The 18,804-nt window shown below is 39.0% G+C and overlaps 1 protein-coding gene across 5 annotated transcripts in view; it reads right to left on the bottom strand.

The window, feature by feature from the left end:
• Rgs7 (regulator of G protein signaling 7) overlaps positions 1-18,804 on the bottom strand; it is a 413,863-nt gene that overhangs the window by 318,632 nt on the left and 76,427 nt on the right. The window lies entirely within an intron of this gene.

The following is an 18,804-nucleotide window of genomic DNA, read 5'->3' as shown; positions in this document are numbered from 1 at the left end:
TGGTGAGGGGAAGGGGAAACACAGAAGTGGTGGGACAAAGGATGAGGTAACTCAGCAGTGATACCAGATACTATTTTGAAAATGGACTATACAACTTGTGGGGATGGAGGGTTGGGAAGGAAAAAATTGGGGGAAAAACAAAAAGAACTGTACTCATTACCTGATTATGTAATGGTAACCCCTCTGTAGATCGCCTTTACAATAAAAAATTAACAAAAAGATTGTAAATAATATGTAGGAAACAACAAATAAAAAATAAGGTAAATAAATTAAAAGTTCAGGATAACTCACTTGTTACTGGAGAAAAAAAAGGGTAAGTTTTGAAGGGTCTCAAAGTTATATTTCTTCATTTTGATAGTGAATGCATAGATATTTATTAAAGTTCTATTTTATATGGCATAAATATAGTTTAAATTATACTTTCCTATTTAATATTCAAAAATAAATCTTTTTTGGACAGTATTGGGGTTTGAGCACAAGGCTTTGCACTTGCAAGGCAGACATTCTAGTACCTGAGCTGTGTCCCCCAGTCCCTTTGTTATTTTTCAGATAAGGATTTGTGTTTTTGCCTAGGGCCAGTATCAGATCCTGATCTTCATCCTCCTCTCTACTAGCACTCACATAGCTAGCATGACTGGTATATGCCACCGTGGTCAGCCTAATTGTTGAAATGAGGTGTCACTAACTTTTTGCCTTGAACCATGATCCTCCCAATTTTTGTCTTCTGAGTATTGGGAATTACAGGTATGACTGTACCTGGCCTATTTGTTAAAAAGATCAAACAATTTTTGAATCCCTAACACTTTGTATTGATGTCAGTCCATGATTGACATTCTGATATGTCCAGTGATCCAAAATAAGCACAAGTTAAGTGGTCTTTTATGATATATTTCTACATGTTCTATCTTTGTACCCAATCATCTAGAGACTTTGGAGATTTTGTAGGTATTTATGTAAATAACCATTCACTACTTCAGTTCCTTCTCAAGATTTCCATGGTGTTGCTGCTAGAGCCGCCTGGACTATGGTCAAACACAACTTACAATTCTTCATAATCATGGATCAAAAAGAGGTGAGCCTCTGGCCTTCCTCATTGATGAATGTGAAAGACATTAGAACAGAAGATGACAGACCTTACCACTCTGAAGGGAAGCCTCTAGTTCTCAACAATTCACCCTGCCCTCGAGCCAACCCCTCTCTTGAACAATACCGCATGTCTCCTTTCTTTGAAAAATAACACATTCCTATATCTGGGTTTTTGTTGCACAACTCAGACTATTCTCAGTTTCCAAGGAAGACAGGATACAGGACAATATGAACTCTTGAGGCAAGGGGCTATTGTCTCTTACCCAGATTTGCCAAACTTTGTGAGTCCCCCTTACCATGCCACCCATAGTTACTTAAAAACAATCAATGAAGTTACACATAAGACAAAAGTACAGGACTCAAAAACAGCAACAAAAGAGAAAAACAAAACCAAACCAAAAAGGTCACAAAATACAAAATAAAAAAGCTCTTGTTTCCATTTCTTGGACTTTATTTCGATAAACATCATTTTATATGATCATATGCAGATACTTATTGAGCCGTTGTGATCCTCTCCTGATATTATCCTTCTTTGGTCTCACTGGGTGAATATTTAGAGTCCTGGTTAATTTATCAGGTCACAGTATAATTTTTTGGTCTTTTACCATCCATTGTGTTTACTTGTAGATTTAGAGGCACAGCTTTTGTTGCTGTTTTTGAGTTATGTACTTTTTTGTCATCTTTTTAAGTTTATCTGTTTGGGGGAGAGTAAGGGGCAGCACAGAAATAGTGGGACAAAGGGTAAACTAATTCAGTGATACTCACTAGACACTATGTTGAAACTGAACTATACAACTTGGGGAGAGGTTCAGGAGAGAAAAAAATTGAAGAAAACAAGGGAAGAGGTGACACTATTCTAAAAGAAATATTACATGACCTATGTAACTCTAAACCCTCTGTATATCACTTTTACAATAAAAATCAATTTTTTAAAAAATCAATAAATTGTAAGGCTTTTGAGGGAGGTGTTATGGTATTTTCACTCGCTAAGGCATAAATCTGATACAGTATATGCATTTGTAAGGAAAGACTGGTTATTTCGGATTAGTTAAGGACAGAAAACTAAGCTACTTGTACAGATTCAAACTATACCATCTAATCCTCAAAGGCGCTTATGAGGTTTTCTGCCTTGCTGGAAAATTAGCAATATGTATGCTCTGAAGAGTCTAGACTGTCTAGATACTTGAGAAATAATTTGTAGCATATACTATCCTGAGTCAGAAGTAGGCCTCCAGACAGAATTCTACAATGATGCCTTGTTTTTTTTCCCTACTCTGAGCAGCCAAATATCAATTGTAACTGCCAAGTAGGCCTTTGCCAATTTTTGTCCTTTATGCTTATAAAATTTAAATTATGAAGATGAACAGTCTCATTGATAATAACTCCAGAGATAATAACATAACTCATCATTTACTCACGATATTAACACTGTTAAGAGGAGAGAGGCTAGTGGGTCTGGGCCACTGTTTTCAGAAGACTTCACTAAGACTCAGGTGGGAAATGAGAGCCAGCACGTCTAGGAGAGTGGCTTTGACCTGGCTTAGATTTCCAGGCTGTTTGTTTCTGTTGGTGTGGATTATGCTACTTCTTGCTTCTCAAGGGATCTTTAGTGGCCGTATGTCTCTACAACATGAGTATACTTTTAGGACTTCTGATGCTAAGAGGGAGAATATTTAAGTCCCACTCACCAGAAACAGTCACATTCTGTTTGGAATAGAAACAAAAACGAATCCGTAGTTGGGCAAAAGGTAAAAAGGAGCCATTTCCCAAGACACTTCAGTGAACAGTACCTGGTAGTAACTATGTCATACTTTATGCCCACCATTGTGTTGGCTGAACACTGGAGCCAAATGCAACCCTCTTCCTCTGTGATTGCCATTCATGGTGCCCGAATTTGAGCTTTAAGGATGCTGAAAGTTTCTCCTAAGGATTCTGATTCTAGGGTCCTCCTTTTCCCCCCATAAAATACTGATAACTTATAATCTAGAACTGGAGTTGTTTCTTTTTTGTTTTGTATATATATATATACATATATATATATATATATATATATGTACATATATATATATATATATATATAGAGAGAGAGAGAGAGAGAGAGAGAGTTACAGAGACAGAGAGAGATGGAGAGAAATGGCTAGAAAAATCTGAGTAACTCATGATGCCAGGAGCAAGGATGACCAGGTCCCATGTGATTTAAGTGACTGAGAAGAAAGCTAAGCAGAGATCATTGGTTTGGATGGCTCTTAGGAACTGTTATGAAATGCGTGCTAAAGCCATGCTATAGCTAAGGAGGATAGGACATGGAAATAGTTCGAGCAGGTCAAAAGGTCATACGTGTAGTCAAAGAAATCCAGACAGCATCAGAGTTTTTTTCTAAGCCATGTAATTATAAAATAGGACAGACTAGGTACTTTAAGCAACAGAAATATTTCAGACTGGCTGGTTTTGGCAATGAAACTTATTTCTTTCTTATTTCTGGAGATTGCAATTTCCAAGAAAGGGATGTCATCATGGTGGGGCTCTGGAAGGACCTCTTCCTAAGCTGTACATGGTGTCTGCTAGGCATCTCCTTATATGCTGGACAAAGCAAGCTTTGATCCTTTTTTACCTTTTAAGGACACTGATAGTATTACCTCATCCAAACTCATCTACCTCCCAAAGCCCCACCTCCAAATGCCATCCCAGAAAAGATGAGGACTTCAACACACAGATTTGGGGAGGGGAAAGCAAACATTCATCCCACAGGAAGCTATCTTTAGAGATTTCAGTTGCATAATTCTTATGAATTCCTTCCAACATGCTGACTGTTCACAGCGTAATATTTTAATTGAGTAAATTATAAATCCATATTGATCTGGTAAAACCCACATTGTTTGGCACTTTACCATGTAAAAAGGGCTAGTGATCAACATTTCTGATATTTCCCAAGAAGGATTCAATTTATTGCTGAAACTTCTATTAAAACTCATGGCCTGCATACTGAGACCAGCATATTGCCAGTTCTGAATCAGCTGTGTCCAATTTTATGAGATATAAATAAAAGCATTTTGAGCTTCTACTAAGGATGAAACACCAACAATATAGATGAGTTTCAGAGCTGTGAAATCATGCCATCCAACCATCTCCTTGTAGAGATGAAGAAAAGCAGTCATGGCCTGTTAAAAGGCACAAGATGAAAGCTGAACCCATCTTCAATGCTGAGACTATATAATCTAAGAAAGTCATTTATTTAAGTTCTTCGTGTTCTTGTAAATAAGTTAGCAACACTTTCTCCTGGTCCTGATTATATAATCATTAGTCAGCAGCTACTTTTTTTTCTGTTTGTTTGTCTGGGTGATAACTATGAAAGAGTATCACCAATTCTGAATCAGCTGGTCCAATTTTATGAGATTGGAATAAAGGTCTTCTGAGCTTCTCCTGGAGATGCAAACCTATCTATCATGTTTCAGTGTTGAAACCAGGTATTTCAGAAGAGAGATGGCTATTACTCATCACCTGAAAACCTTCCCCCATGCCACTGGCAGGTGAAGTTAACAATGCCCGTGACTTGTAGGTGGTTCTGTCCAACTCTGACCAAACAGAATTCTAGGAACAGACTGCCCGTGAACACAAAAGATATTCTCAGAGCAAACAGCCAAAAACAATGCTCTGGCGCTGAGCTGCAGTGGTAATGACAGTAACTTTGTCTAAGTGGAGTGAAGAAAGCACAGAGGAATAGACAACAGCATTTTAGGAACAGATAGGACTCAGTTTTTTTTTTTAATTTTTTAATTGTAAAAGTGGTATTCAGGAGGTTACAGTTATATAAGTAAGAGAATGGGTACAATTCTTGTTGAACATTGTTAACCCCTCCCTCTTTTTCTCTAGTTATCCCCCCCTGACTCTTCTCCCTGCCATGTTGTAATGTTCACTTCTAACATAGTATCTTGTGAGTATCGCCGTTGCACTGGTTCACACTTTGTGTCCTTTGTCTCACCATTTCTGTTAATTCCCTTTCCCATCCCCAATCAGATAAACTTATATACAAGACAAAGGGTCCTATAATCAAAAACAATGATAACAGGAGATAAAGCAAAGGGTAGGGGGAAATGAAATAAAAAAAAACTGCATACAGTACAATAAGACAAAAACTCTTGTTTCCATATTTTATACTTCATCTCCATTAGCATCATTGTATAAGGTCGTATGTAGAGAACATTACTACACTGTTGGTGAGAATGTAAACTTGTTCAAACACTCTGGAAAGCAGTATGGAGGCTCTTTACAAAGCTAAACAGCGAGCTCCCCTATGACCCAACAATTCCACTCCTGGGCATTTACCCAAATGACCACAAACAAGGCCAGACTACAGCTATCAACACAACTATACTTATTATAGCATTATTTACCATAGCCAAGACATGGAATCAACCCAGATACCCCTTAGTGGATGAATGGATTAAGAAAATGGGGTATATATACACAATGGAATTCTATGTTTCCATCAGAAAGAATGACATTACCCCATTCATAAGGAAATGGAAAGACTTGGAAAAATCATTAAGTGAAACAGGCCAGACCCTCATTTGTAATAATTAGTATATGTCTAGGATAGTTCCAGCCAGGAAACTCAGTTCTTAGAGATGTCTAAAGTGTTTCTTTCTTAAGACAGATGATGAGAGCATTTGCTATGATTATGGCTTTGACTGAAAAAAACTGTGTGTCCTACTTTGATGCACTTTATTGAAATTTTCAAATGGGTACTCAGTGAGTAGGGAAGCATTAGCAACTAGAACCTGGGTAGCCCAATTAGCAAAAGAAACCAGAAATTCTTACTGAGATTTTAAACTATTTTATCAAGCTAGGTAGAGAATTGTATACCTGTAATCTTAGTTATTATAAAGGTGGATACAAGGATATGAAACTTTGTCTGAAGTCAGTCCAACCTGAAAGTTTGCAAGACTCCATCTCAATCAATAGCTGAGCCTGACGGTACATGTCTGTTAGCTCATTGACGTGGAGAAGGGAAGCACAAAAATGGTACAAGTGGTAGAGTGCCCACCTAGCAAATGCAAAGCCAGAGTTCAACTTTCAGATAAAGAGAGATAGAGAGAGAAAAAGAGATTCAAGGTAATCTCTAACTCTTGAAATTTTGAGACAATAGAGATAGAGAATATATTAGGAATATATATTAGGAATATATTACATTCTTTAAAATGACAGAAACTGGAACTAGAAGAAGGTAGAAACAATAATCCAACTGAACATTTGTCATATGAAGTTTCAAGGTCTTTAAAGACAACAGTTTACCAGTAAGCCTGCTTTGCAAGCTTATAGCTTCCCCTCCAAGCAAACAAAATTATTATTGAATCATCAATTTCTTATGTATATAAGAGTTTTTAGAAATTATAAAGCCAGGTGCTGATGGCTCACATCTGTAATCCTAGTTCCTCAGGAAATTGAGATCTGAGGATCATGGTTCAAGGCCATCCTGGGCAGAAAAGTCCCCCTTATCTCCAATTAGCCACTCAAAAAACAGAAGCAGAGCTATGGCTCAAAGTGGTAGAGCACTAGCCCTGAGCAAAAGAGCTCAGGGACAGTACCCAGGCCCCAAGTTCAAGCCTCATGACCATCAAAAAAAGAAAAAGAAATTTGGGTGTCAATATTATAACTTTTAGGCATACGTTTTTGTATTTCTAGAATAGTTCTGGGTATTTATCTTTAAAAAAATTATCCTAAAAATAAATCTCAATGAATGCAATCAGGCAAAAAAATAAAATCATTTGCCAATTTAGTATATGGGAAATATCAGAGATGTGCTCATGATATGGTTAGTGTTCTTTACATTATTTCTGAGTTTTTCAGAAGATCTAAGTTTTAGGAACTTGGAGTCCATTTCTTTTTGCTTTTTTTTTCTTGCCAGTCCTGAAGCTTGAACTCAGGGCCTAGGCACTGTCCCTGAGCTTCTTTTGCTCAACACTAGCCCTCTACTTTCCCCAGAGATAGAAATTATTAAAATAACATTTTTAGGTTCTGCAAACTATGTTTGTCCAACACCTGGTATCATTTTAATGAGCCTGCTGCACAGAAAATACCAAACCACTTTTATCCATGGAAACACCTAATAGTGAATCATCTAAGACATCCATTGTAACTGTGAGGAATTCTCTCTGGTTGTTTCATTCATAATTTGCACTACTCTTTAAAAGGACTGATGTAGTAGGTTTGGGCTGTTTATCAAAAGTGCATAGACTTAGCTAGCTTCCACAATAGAAATTTACTTTCACATTCTAAAGGCTGAGAAATCTAACATCAAGGTGCTGCCAGCATGGGGTCTCAAGAGGCCATTCCTGGCTTTCTAGTGGCTTCTTTACTATTTCTTTATGGCACAGAACAGAGAGAGCAAGGGCAGATCTTTACATCTTTTCCTAAGAGGTCACTAACTTCATTCATGGGGGGTTCGCCCTCATGACCCTTTTACCTCCCAATAGACCCATTTTCTAAAACCAGGACCTTACACCATATGAAAGGCTGTACATAGTCAGAAGGACAAAGGAGGGAAGCAGTTGACCTCCTGGAGCCCTTCTGTATGAGCACTAATTTTATTCATAAGGATTCTGCCCAATCACCTGCTAAAAGCCCTACTTCTAAGTATGACTTCCTTGTGGATTAAATTTCAGCCTGAATTTTCGAGGGACACAAACATTCTCATCTCCTGTCAGACACTTTGGAACACTATCCAGAAAAATTAAAGTAACAAATAAGATTGCCCTCAAATGAAGCAATAACCTATGAAATAAAAATGCAGTTTGGGGGATTAGTCATAAATAATTTTAGATGGCATAAGGAAGGATCACTCCCTGCTTTCAAAATGCCTGTAATTTAATTAAAAGGAAAGCAGAGAATTTCCCTGTGGAAAACTAAATTCTGTCTAAAGTAGGGGTGAAGTGTCATTTTTTTAATCCTACTTAATTCAACAGTAGGAAGAGACTCTCCTCAACTTCTACATGGCTTGTTTTCCTATCTTCTTGCAGATACACACAAAGGAAAGAAACAAATACGTACTCCGCTTTCCTCATAAACAAAGAACTAGAGGCCCAACGATCTGAAATGCCTAGTCATATTTCATGCAGGTAATGTTGACTAGAATTAAAATTAGCTTTTATGCCCAGACACTAAGTAGTTCCTTTATTGTGTTTGAAAACAATCTGTAACTCAATTCAGGCAGAATATTGTAAGGAGTACATTTAAAGATAGATATTCTAGTTGGGTGTGGTAGATCATACCTGTAATCTTAGGCCGATGTAGAAAGTTTGGAAAGTGTAAGACCAGCCTGGGCTACCTAGTGAGTCTTTCTCAAAAATTAAACATAGGAACTGGGAATGTGGCTCAGTGGTACAATGTTAGCCTAGCACGCATGAAACCCCAGGTTCGATTCCTCAGTACCACATAAACAGAAAGAGCTGGAAGTGATACTGTGACTCAAGTAGTAGAGGGCTAGTGTTGAGCAAAAGAAGCTCAGGGACAGTGCCTAGGCCCTGAGTTCAAGCTTCAGGACTGGAAAGAAAAAAAAAGCAAAAAGAAATGGACTTCAAGTTCCTAAAACTTAGATCTTCTGAAAACCTCAGAAATAATGTAAAGAACACTGATCATCTCATGAGCACATCTCTGATATTTCCCATATACTGAGTTGGCAAATGATTTCATTCTTTTGCCTGATCGTATTCATTGACATTTATGACAGCTTTAAAGACTTCTTTTTCCTTACACAAAAGGAATTAATTGCATCAATCTCAGTGAATCCCATTTCCCCTGGGAAAATGAAGAAAAAAGCCCAAGATGTAACATGGATAAAACAAAGTGACAGGCAAAGTAAGTGGGAGAAAAATGAGAAAAACTACAAAAGGACTTCTATGTTCAACATCTGAGAAGCAATAGATTTTAACAACAGAAAACCATTTCCTGCATCTCATCATTTCTCATGTTTAAAGCTATCGGTGACCTTTCTCAAGGCAATTAATTCGCTTACATATTTAGTGAGAGCTACATCAAACTTTCAGTACTTATACATACACTTCATATATTTAAAAACCTAGAATTAGGAAGATAAAGAAAGGGAGTCATAAAATATACCACCCTTCCACAGATAGCCACAGCTTGTACTAATCCCTGTTCACATTAGCAAAGACCAAGGTCACACAAGTCAGATCTCATATAATCCTCACAAAGAACTGACATCTTCCAGAAGTTTCAATTGAGCTGATTTTGGTTAGAAACTCCAGTACCATCGCTAAAGTCTCAATTTTAATAAGAAAAATTTCAAAGGGTGGAAAAAGAAACATCCTGAATAATCCTTAGTGGGAAGAGAAATACAAGGGAAATTTTTGATACCAATGAACTTTGTCAAGCAATATGAAAATTGACATTTCCATAGTGTTCTCCTAGGGGACCTTAAAGAAAACTGATGATCCAAAAGTCTATACTTTCATTTTTGATTTCTACACTTCAAAGGACAAGTGCTGTTCTAAGATCATAAGCAACATTGACTTCATCTGGAAACCATAATCAACAACAGAAAAATGATGGAGAGATATAGGTGAGAGTTCCCATTCTTTCCCCCATATTCCTAAACTATTTTCTCCTTCCCTTCCCACGGCCCTTTCACTCACTGAATTACATCAACTCTAAGGACTGTTGTAACATGCACGTGGTACAAAGAACTAAAAACAAATCTGACAAATAGTTATAGAGTCACAATTATGTGGCGGATAACACTCTTGTCACAGTCTGAGTTAGGCTTTACCCTATCATCAAATCCATTATTAATGAAATTTTGGGATCAAAAAGAATCTATGAGTAATAATCTTTTTTAAAATGCTATATACCAATAAAACATGAATCTAACAGCTGCAATAGTATTTGATGTTCAAGAAGGAAAGTGTCTAGGACAATGTATGTCAGACTACCTTCATCTGCCTCTGAACCAGTAGTCCTTACAGCTTGTGTCCCAGATTCAACTGACACCACCCTATGTAACTGGCATAACTTTAACACTGTAAAGTGTTAAGAGTAAAATAGTCCAAAGAGATCACCTAGACATATGTCTTCATTTTGGGACCTAGCCAAGAAATTAAAATATTGGTTTATAATCCCATAATTAATTCATTGCATAGTGAAATCCAGAATGAATCTTCACAATCCCATTCAATTCTCACTGATTAGTCCAGTAAACCCCTGCCTTCCCTTTACCTTCTAACCACAGTCTTACTTTTTAGCTCCTACAATAGCCAAACATTTGACTGTGTTTCATAGGAAATTCTCCCAAGACACTCAAGAACAGAGATTGATGGTTTAGTGCCACTCCTCTGATGCTAGCATCTACCAAGCAAAAAGGAGTAGCTCTAAATAGTTGCTCAGTGGCTGAATTATCATTTCGTATATCATCATTTCTGTCCACTTAAATTCTGTCTGTAACAAATAGTGGCTAGCTCCTGAAAAAAAAAAAAAACACATACTTTCCTCAGAGTGGCATACCTGCTCTACACAAGCTAGCCCATCCAAATACCTGTACTTCAAAACTAAAAAAAATGCTGGGCACCTGTGGTTCCCACCTCTAATCCTACCTACTCAGGAGGCTGAGATCTGGGGATTGCAATTCAAAGTCAGCCCAAGTGGGAGAGTCTGTGAAACTCTTATCTCCAATTAACCACCAAAAAGTCAGAAATGGAGCTGTGGCTCAAGTGGCAGAGTGCTAACCTTGAGCAAAGGAAGCTCAGAAACAGCATCTGGTCCCCAAGTGAAAGCCCTAGAACTAACACACATACAAAATACATACACACACACTCATACATACATACATACATACATACATGAATCTGAAAATAGATAAGCAAAAGGAATGAAAGTGTGACAGTTGTTATTTTACATATTTGTTTCTTGGATTTTGCCCAAAATGTATGTAGACCTTTCAAATGTTTAAACTCTGAGCCTTGAAGTCCTCATTTCTATTTATGGAGATGAAAAGTAGCTGTGAATGTGAAGAATTTGCCCATCCAAATCCTCATTGTTTCCTAAAATCAGGGCCACTTTTTACTTTCTACTAATTTCTGGGAGTCAGCTAAAACAGACTTCAAGTAAGACTTCTCCCTTAGATGTTAGTGATTTGTCTTCAAAGATTAGATGCCCTCATGGAGTGGGACAGACATGGAGATGGTATTTGAATGAGTACCTATCAGCACCTCCTCCATCCTGCCCCGCACACAGCAGCCTCACAGCAGCCTGGAAAGATTGCAGGACTGGGACTAGAAGCCCTGATTTCTCACTGAGCTCTTCCTGAGTCTTATATTGCTCGTCTCAACACAAGAAGTCCAATGATTGGGATGATCATCAGAATCCTTTCCAGCCCCGTTTAGTGACAGATGCAAATAGGGACCAGTATGATGCTATTGAAAACATCCACTTGAACAGCCACTTGATGATCCTAGATCTGCAGAAACTCATGGTGGTTATGATACAGGAAGAAACAAATTTAATGCTATTTTCCCTTTTTCAAATGAAAATATGAGGATATTTTCTGATTGAAAATAAAAATAAATGTGTACTGAATATATATGATATGGATAGGCTAGGGGAAAATGCAGTTTTTAAAGGGAAGGAGGAAAAATGGAATTTGAATGATATTAAATTACTATCACAATGAGGGCATATTTTGCACAACCTGCAAAAGAATTGCAGAACCTCATAAACATATAACACACAAGGTCTGTTCCCTTCCACTGTACTCTATTCCTCATTCTTCATGGCAGTGTCTTGGTAATTCACTGTACCTGGAAAGGTAGGAAGTTAGTGTGGACACTGGAAGGTTAGGGGTGAGATGGCCATTATTATGGCTAATATGATCATTGTCCTAATTCTTAAAAGTATTTAGAGTCCCTTTTCAACTGATAGCGATCCTGGCATTCTAGGACTCTTGGATGGAAATTTGCGAGTATTTCACTGTCAATCAAATCAACACTTCATTTTAATAGCATCATATTCAACACAGCAATACCTTTCCACATAGGAGATGCAGAAGTGCAGAGGGACTATTAATAATCTCAATAAGCCTCATGAGTGAGGTTGCCTTACCTGTTCTTAATGCACAACCCTATGGGAAGAGACATTGCTTAGAGGTTTGGATCAAAATGGAAGATTAGATTAACTTCCCAATCAATAGTTGAGCACATTTCCTTATTTGCTATTGTTAGTAACAACACCGTTTTTTAAAAAAATCACAAAGTTTAAAATTTTTGTGTCAGTTATTCCCAAAAGAGACCTCCTCGCATCTGCCTCTTCCAGTTTCTAAACAGAGAAACTTCAAAATAGTTATGGCTACAGATATTTCTGCTTTGGGTGTATTTATTTGCAGTTCACTAAGAAAAGCACTGGTGGTTCATGCCTAAAACCTAGCTACTCAGGAGACTGACATCTGAGGAGTACAGTTAAAAGACAGTCCAAACAGTAAAATCCATAAGGCTCTTCTCTCCAATTAACCAAAATGACACTAGAAGTGGAGATGTGGCTCAAGTGGTAGAGCGCCAGCCTTGAGCAAAATGGCCAAGTGAGAGCATAAAGCCCTGAGTTAAGCCCCAGTACTGGCACCAAAAAAGGAGGAGGGAAGGAGGAAAGGAGGGAAGGAGGGAAGAGGGAAGGAGGGAAGGAAGGCAGGAAGGCAGGCAGGAAGGAAAGAAGGAAGGAAGGAAGGAAGGGAGGGAGAGAGGGAGGGAGGGAGGGAGGGAGGGAGGGAGGGAGGGAGGGAGGGAGGGAGGGAAAGAAAGAGGGGAGGGAGGGAGGGAGGGAGGGAAAGAAAGAGGGAAGGAAGGAAGGAAAGAAGGAAGGAAGGAAAGGAGGGAGGGAGGGAGGGAGGAAGGAAAGGAAGGAAAGGAAGGAAGGAAGGAAGGAAGGAAGGAAGGAAAGGAAGGAAGGAAGGAAGGAAGGAAGGAAGGAAGGAAGGAAGGAAGGAAGGGAGGGAGGGAGGGAGGGAGGGAGGGAGGGAGGGAGGGAGGGAGGGAGGGATGGAGGGAGGGAGGGAGGAAAGGTACCAGTCTATCACAACAGTTATCTATTATTTAAAATATTATTAGATTTTATAACCTATTGGACCCACTTCCTGCAACTTCTCCAAACCTCTCTGAAGAGAGTGCAACAAAAAGTATGAGCCATGCAAGCAAGATTTAGGGATTTAAGAGCCACAAAGATACTGGCCATGATCCTGCCCTTACCTTGTCTTAATTATGTTTTTCTCAAGATTATCAGTTCACCTAGTTTAAAACTATTCAGCTTCTCTGTGTACCTGTGATGTCACACCAGGTCTCTATGGTCTTCAGAATAATCGGAAGTGCTTCAGTAGATTTGCTGGCTAAACACCTAGATTAGGGAATTTATCATTGTCAATATAATAAAGATTTTTAGATGTTTAGTTTTGAAAAGTGGTTTTGTCATTATTATTTTGGCTCCGAATGTATGTATGTATGTATGCATATTTATATATACTTATAAATAACTGAAATGATGGGACTGTTTGAAGGGAAGGAAGGAGAAGAAAGAAAATAATGTCAGTAAACAATGTTAGAATGCATTGTGTTTGTGTATGAGTGTGGTACAGGGAATGCCACTGAAACAACTTGAAAAAACTAAGACAGGGGATGGGGGAGAGAGAGCAATGCAGGGATTAATATATGCATATGTGAAATCTGGTAAAATTCTTGTACAATTAAAATGGGATAATAAAAAAAATGAGCAAAGGGGCCTCCTAGGGAAACAACTCTTCTCATCGAGGAGTGCACATCTGGTCCCTGGTTGTCCCTGAAGAGTGTCTTTCTGATCCTTTCCAGCCTATGGAATTATACAGGCTGGCCATGCTTTGAAGCCATCTCAACTACAAGGGCTGCATCCACTCATCACCTTCTGCTCACTCTGTGTCCAAGTGTAGCTCCTGTCGCTCTGTTCAGTGAGGGGCCTTGTCTCACTAGGATGCTTTGAGGTCTTGGGATCAATGAAGTGATGGATACTGAGGTCATCTGGTCAGCTTTGGATGCTTGTGTTTGGTCATCCTCAGAGCCCTAGGATGGGATCCTTCCTCATCAGTAAGAGAAAAGAAGGCAATTAAAACATTAGTTCATCAGCAAAGATCAAACACACAGCTGATGTGGAGTATACAGAGATAGGTGGGAAATGGCTTTCAGGGGGAGTACCGGGCTACAGAGAGAGCAAGGCTGGACTTAGGTTAGCATTAGGATGCTGAATGTAAGTGTGAGAATGGAATGGTGTGAGATGGATAGATTAGACAAAACAAAACTGAACGGATATGGGCCAGTTATCAAGACAAAGACTGAAGTATAGGAAAACATATAGAAATGAGTCAATGGGTACTCAGCCTAAGGAAAAAGGCAGAATGGATTACTCAGCTTGAATCATGAAGTAAAATATTAGCAACCAGGTCATCTTGATCCCAAGTGATCTGAATACTAGACTACAGCAATTTATAGTCAGCCTCATTACCCTTTTCTCCTCCCTTCCTTTCAAGAAACAAGACAGATGTGTATAAAGGAACAGGAGCAGAATAGCAGAGGGAAGCTAAGGAAGACCAAACAGGAAGTATGAGCCATGAAAGATGCAGGCTTTACTCTTTAGGATTTGAGAGCCTTAGAATTAGTAGCTATGCTTTTGCCTTTACTTAGTCTTAATCTTATTCTTCTCAGGATTAACACTGTTCAACTAGTTTTTTGTTTGCTTTTAATTTGGAACTTTCAGTTCTTTTTTAAAATTGTTCTTGTAAAGGTGATAGAGAGGGATTACCATTTCATAAGTCAGGTAAAGAGTACATTTCTTTTGAAACAACATCATCTCTTCCTTCGCTCCCCCAAGATTTTTCCCTCTCATCCCCGCCCACAAGTTATTTAGTTCATTTTCAACATAGTGAGTACCGCTGCTGCCTTTGTCCCTTTGTATCCCCCTTATCCCCTCAAGGAAAATAAATGAACAAACAGAACAAAAAGAAAAACAAAACTCTGGTTTTCATTTCCTGGAATTCATTTCAATAACTATTATTTTAGATGATCAGAAACACAAAGGCATTATGCCTTTCGGTTCTTCCCCTCTGAGGACCCTTCTTTGGTCTTTGTGTAAATGACTAGAGTCCTGTATAATTTATCAAGTTCTGGTGTATGCAGATCTTCCTCTGCATATAAGAGAAAACATGTGCTGTTGCTCTTGCTGAGCTTGGCTTACTTCACTTAACATGATTTGTTATAAGTCCATCCATTTTCCTGCCAATGAAATATTATTCTTTCAAATGTGTGTAAAAATTCCATTGTGTTTAGGTACCATTTTTTTTGATCCACTCATTTATTAAAGCACATCTGGTTGTTTCTATCACGTGGCTCTTATGAACAGTTCAGCAATGTACATGGATGTGCAAATGTCTTCACAATATCCTGGCTTATGTTGTGGTAGATAACCAGGAGTAGTATAGTATGATTGGGTCATAGGTAAGATCTGCAATTTGGTTTTTTTTTTTTTTTTTTTTTTTTTTTTTTTTTTTGAAGAACCTCCACACCACTGTCCAGAGTAGTTGTACTAGTTTACATTCTCACCAACAACTCAATACATTTCCTTTTTCCCCACATTCTGTCCAGCATTTATTATTCAAATGGATAATGTTGGCCAATCTAACTGGGTTAGATGGAATCTCAGAGCTGTTTTGATTTACATTTTCTTTATGGCCAGAGATGTTGAGCATTTTCTCATGTATTTATTTGCCATTCCGCCTCTTCTGAGCAATCTCTCCTTAGCTCCTTAGCTCATTTAATGATTGGATTAGCTTTAGGAGGGGTTCATTCCTTGAACTCCTTGAATATTTTGGGTATTGGGCCTTTATCCCATGTGTTGCTGGTAAAGATCATTTCCCAGTCTGTTAACTGTCTTTCTAGTTTAGTAACTATGTCCTAATATTCAGCTTCTATGCATACCTGTGGCATCACACCAGGTCTCCATGGTCTCCAAAATAATTAAAAGTGCCTCATTATATCTGCTTGCTAACCCCCTGGGATTGGGGATCATTGTCAAGATCATGCACTTATTCTATTTGTTAATTTTGAAAATGGCTTTTGTCATCATTATTTTGGCTTCACAATTGACTAAAACTCTCCATTGCTTTTCATATAATTTAAAAATTCAATCAGGTTCTTAGTCACTGTTGGACACCCATTCATTTCTTGAGCCTTCTCATGTAAATCCAGGCCTGTTCACTCTCTGTCTTTTCTCAAAGCACAGGTGTCCCTTAGTATCCCACAGGATCTTGGCTCTTCCATGGGCTTCCATGGATACCAATACCCACAAGTGCTCAAGTCCACTATATAGATAAAATAATGTTTGAACTTGATCTATACACATCCATGATGCAAATGCTGTGTAAGCCATTGCTCAATTGTAGTCTTTCACAAATAACAACAAAAGAAAAGCCTTTGCATGTTCACTACAGTTGCAATGCTTATTTCCCATCCACAGTTAGTTAAATCCTCAGAATCAGATCTCTGTCTGAAGTACTGATTCATTCATTGAGTTAATGTTTATCTATGGCATACCTGAGATTATTAAGCATTGAGTAGAAACTGCAGGAATTCAATGAAGACTAAGGAGTGTAAGTTCTCCTTTTGACTAAAAGATGTGACAACAAAGCTTTCTGTCACTCCAACAAATAATACAGGTTAAAGTCTATGATCGGTTGCTATGGCTACCTTGGGGTGGTCAGTGGCACATCTCAGCAGAAACAGGTAGCAAAATAAAATCTCTCACCTCATAGCTAAGAAGCAAATAAGAGGAATATGGGAGGGATCAAGGACCCACAATACTCCTCAAAGGCATGCACCCAATGACCTAAAGACGTCCCATTAGACCCTACCTCTGAAAGGTTCCTTCACTTCCCAATATTGCCACCCTGGGGAACAAGCTTTTAGCATGGACCTTTAGAAAGAGACCTTAAGATTCAAGCTATAGCAAACTCTAAGAACAATACGTTCCTTCTTTACCTAAGGCCTCCTCATATCTTGGCCCTAGGCTTATACTTATGAGAACAGGCTTATAATTCAGAGCTTTGCTTTCAGCACTATGATAAATAAATAATTCAAATATGCCCATGTTAAATAAAACCTGTCCAACCAATGAGATTGAAGTCTTCCACTTGCTTTTCTCTTTTGGTTTGGCTGGGTCTCGTCAAACTACCAGCACACCTGCTCAGCATCTGTCCTCAGATGCTTTTCTTCTGGGTCCAGTTACATCTCCCTCATTTCTTCCTTTTCCAGTTTCTTAACAGAAGGTGCATTGAAGAATTGTGTAGGTGTTCCTTCCTGTCTAGAATATAATCATAGAAGAGTTGGATGAATCATAGAAGGTCTAGAATGTTTGTTTATTTATGTTTGTTTGTTTGACTGGTTGGTTAGCTGTTTAATCTGGCCTTAAACTCTCCATCCTACTGGTTTTCAAAATCTTTGTGAGTTTTGTCTCGCTGTCTGAGCAACACCAGGGTAAATCCTGCAGCATAGTGCATCCTACTAACCATTTAGGCTGCAGACTAGAAATTAGTTGGTAGTTGGTAAGAAGGTAACTTAAAGATAGTTTATTCTTCCCGGACCTTGAAAGAGGGCTCATTTTATCAGTGAATCTATTGGTCATTGAAATTGTAATAACCCGTGGAGCCCTGATAATCAGCACTCACCCCTCCCCCTTTCCTACTCTCCCCCCCACCTTGGCCCAGATGACTGGAGGGGGCAGAGCGAGGAGAGGCTGACATCACTGCCCCATGGGGCATGCCGCTGGAGGGGACGGGGCATGATGCTGGAGGGTGAGGACTCAAGCTGCATAAGTCAAGAAGTGTTGGACAGTGGGCAGTTTGAGGAAGGGGCATCAATGATGGTTGAAAACTGTTAGGCAGGAGATCTCCTGAAGTGGGGCAGGGGCTGCGGGTTCAGAGCAACAGAAGCAAGTTTGCTAGTTGAAAGAGAGAGCAGGGGAAAGAGGGCAACAGGCTATCCGAAGACCTGGAGACCAGGATGGTGGATAGTGGAAGGAAACAAATTAATAGAGCAGGAGGGGAAAGAAGGCAAAAGGCTACCGGGAAGACCTGGAAGGAATGAAAGGCCTGTGAAGTGGAGAGGTCTGTAAAGAAGAAGTGGTGGAAGGAAAGAAAGGAAAAGTCTTGCTGTCTGGAGCCTTAGAGCTTTGGAGATCTAGGGTTGGTGGTTTGCAGACCAACTATTAGGAGGGTAGGACTGCCCACTGGAGGTTGGAGGGTTGGTGGTCCAGGCTGCTCTTGGTTCTGGGTGTCCAGCCCCAGACAAGGTAGTCCCAGGTCCCCTTTCTACTGCAAATAAATGTGTTTGTTATTTTAACCGTGCCTCCATGGATTTTCTCACTCTTTAGAGGTTAAAATTAAATCAGTTGAATGGCACACAGGAGCAGATAGGGATCTTTCATTGTTTTTATTTATGTTATTTGTGTTTTCTTGTGCTGGTACTAGCCTTGAACTCCAGGCCTAGATGCTATATGTTAGGTTTTTAACACAAGGTCAGTATGCTACTACTTAAGCCATACCTCATGCTTTTTGGTGACTAATTGGAGATTATGAACTTTTCAGCTTTGGATGGCTTTGAATAGCCCTCCTCAAATCTCAATCTCCTGAGTAGCTAGGACTGCAGGTGT

Source organism: Dipodomys spectabilis, unplaced genomic scaffold, assembly GCF_019054845.1.
Source record: "Dipodomys spectabilis isolate Male_0828 unplaced genomic scaffold, ASM1905484v1 ptg000019l, whole genome shotgun sequence".
Lineage (NCBI taxonomy): Eukaryota > Metazoa > Chordata > Mammalia > Rodentia > Heteromyidae > Dipodomys > Dipodomys spectabilis.
This window is presented reverse-complemented; position numbering and strand designations above follow the sequence as displayed.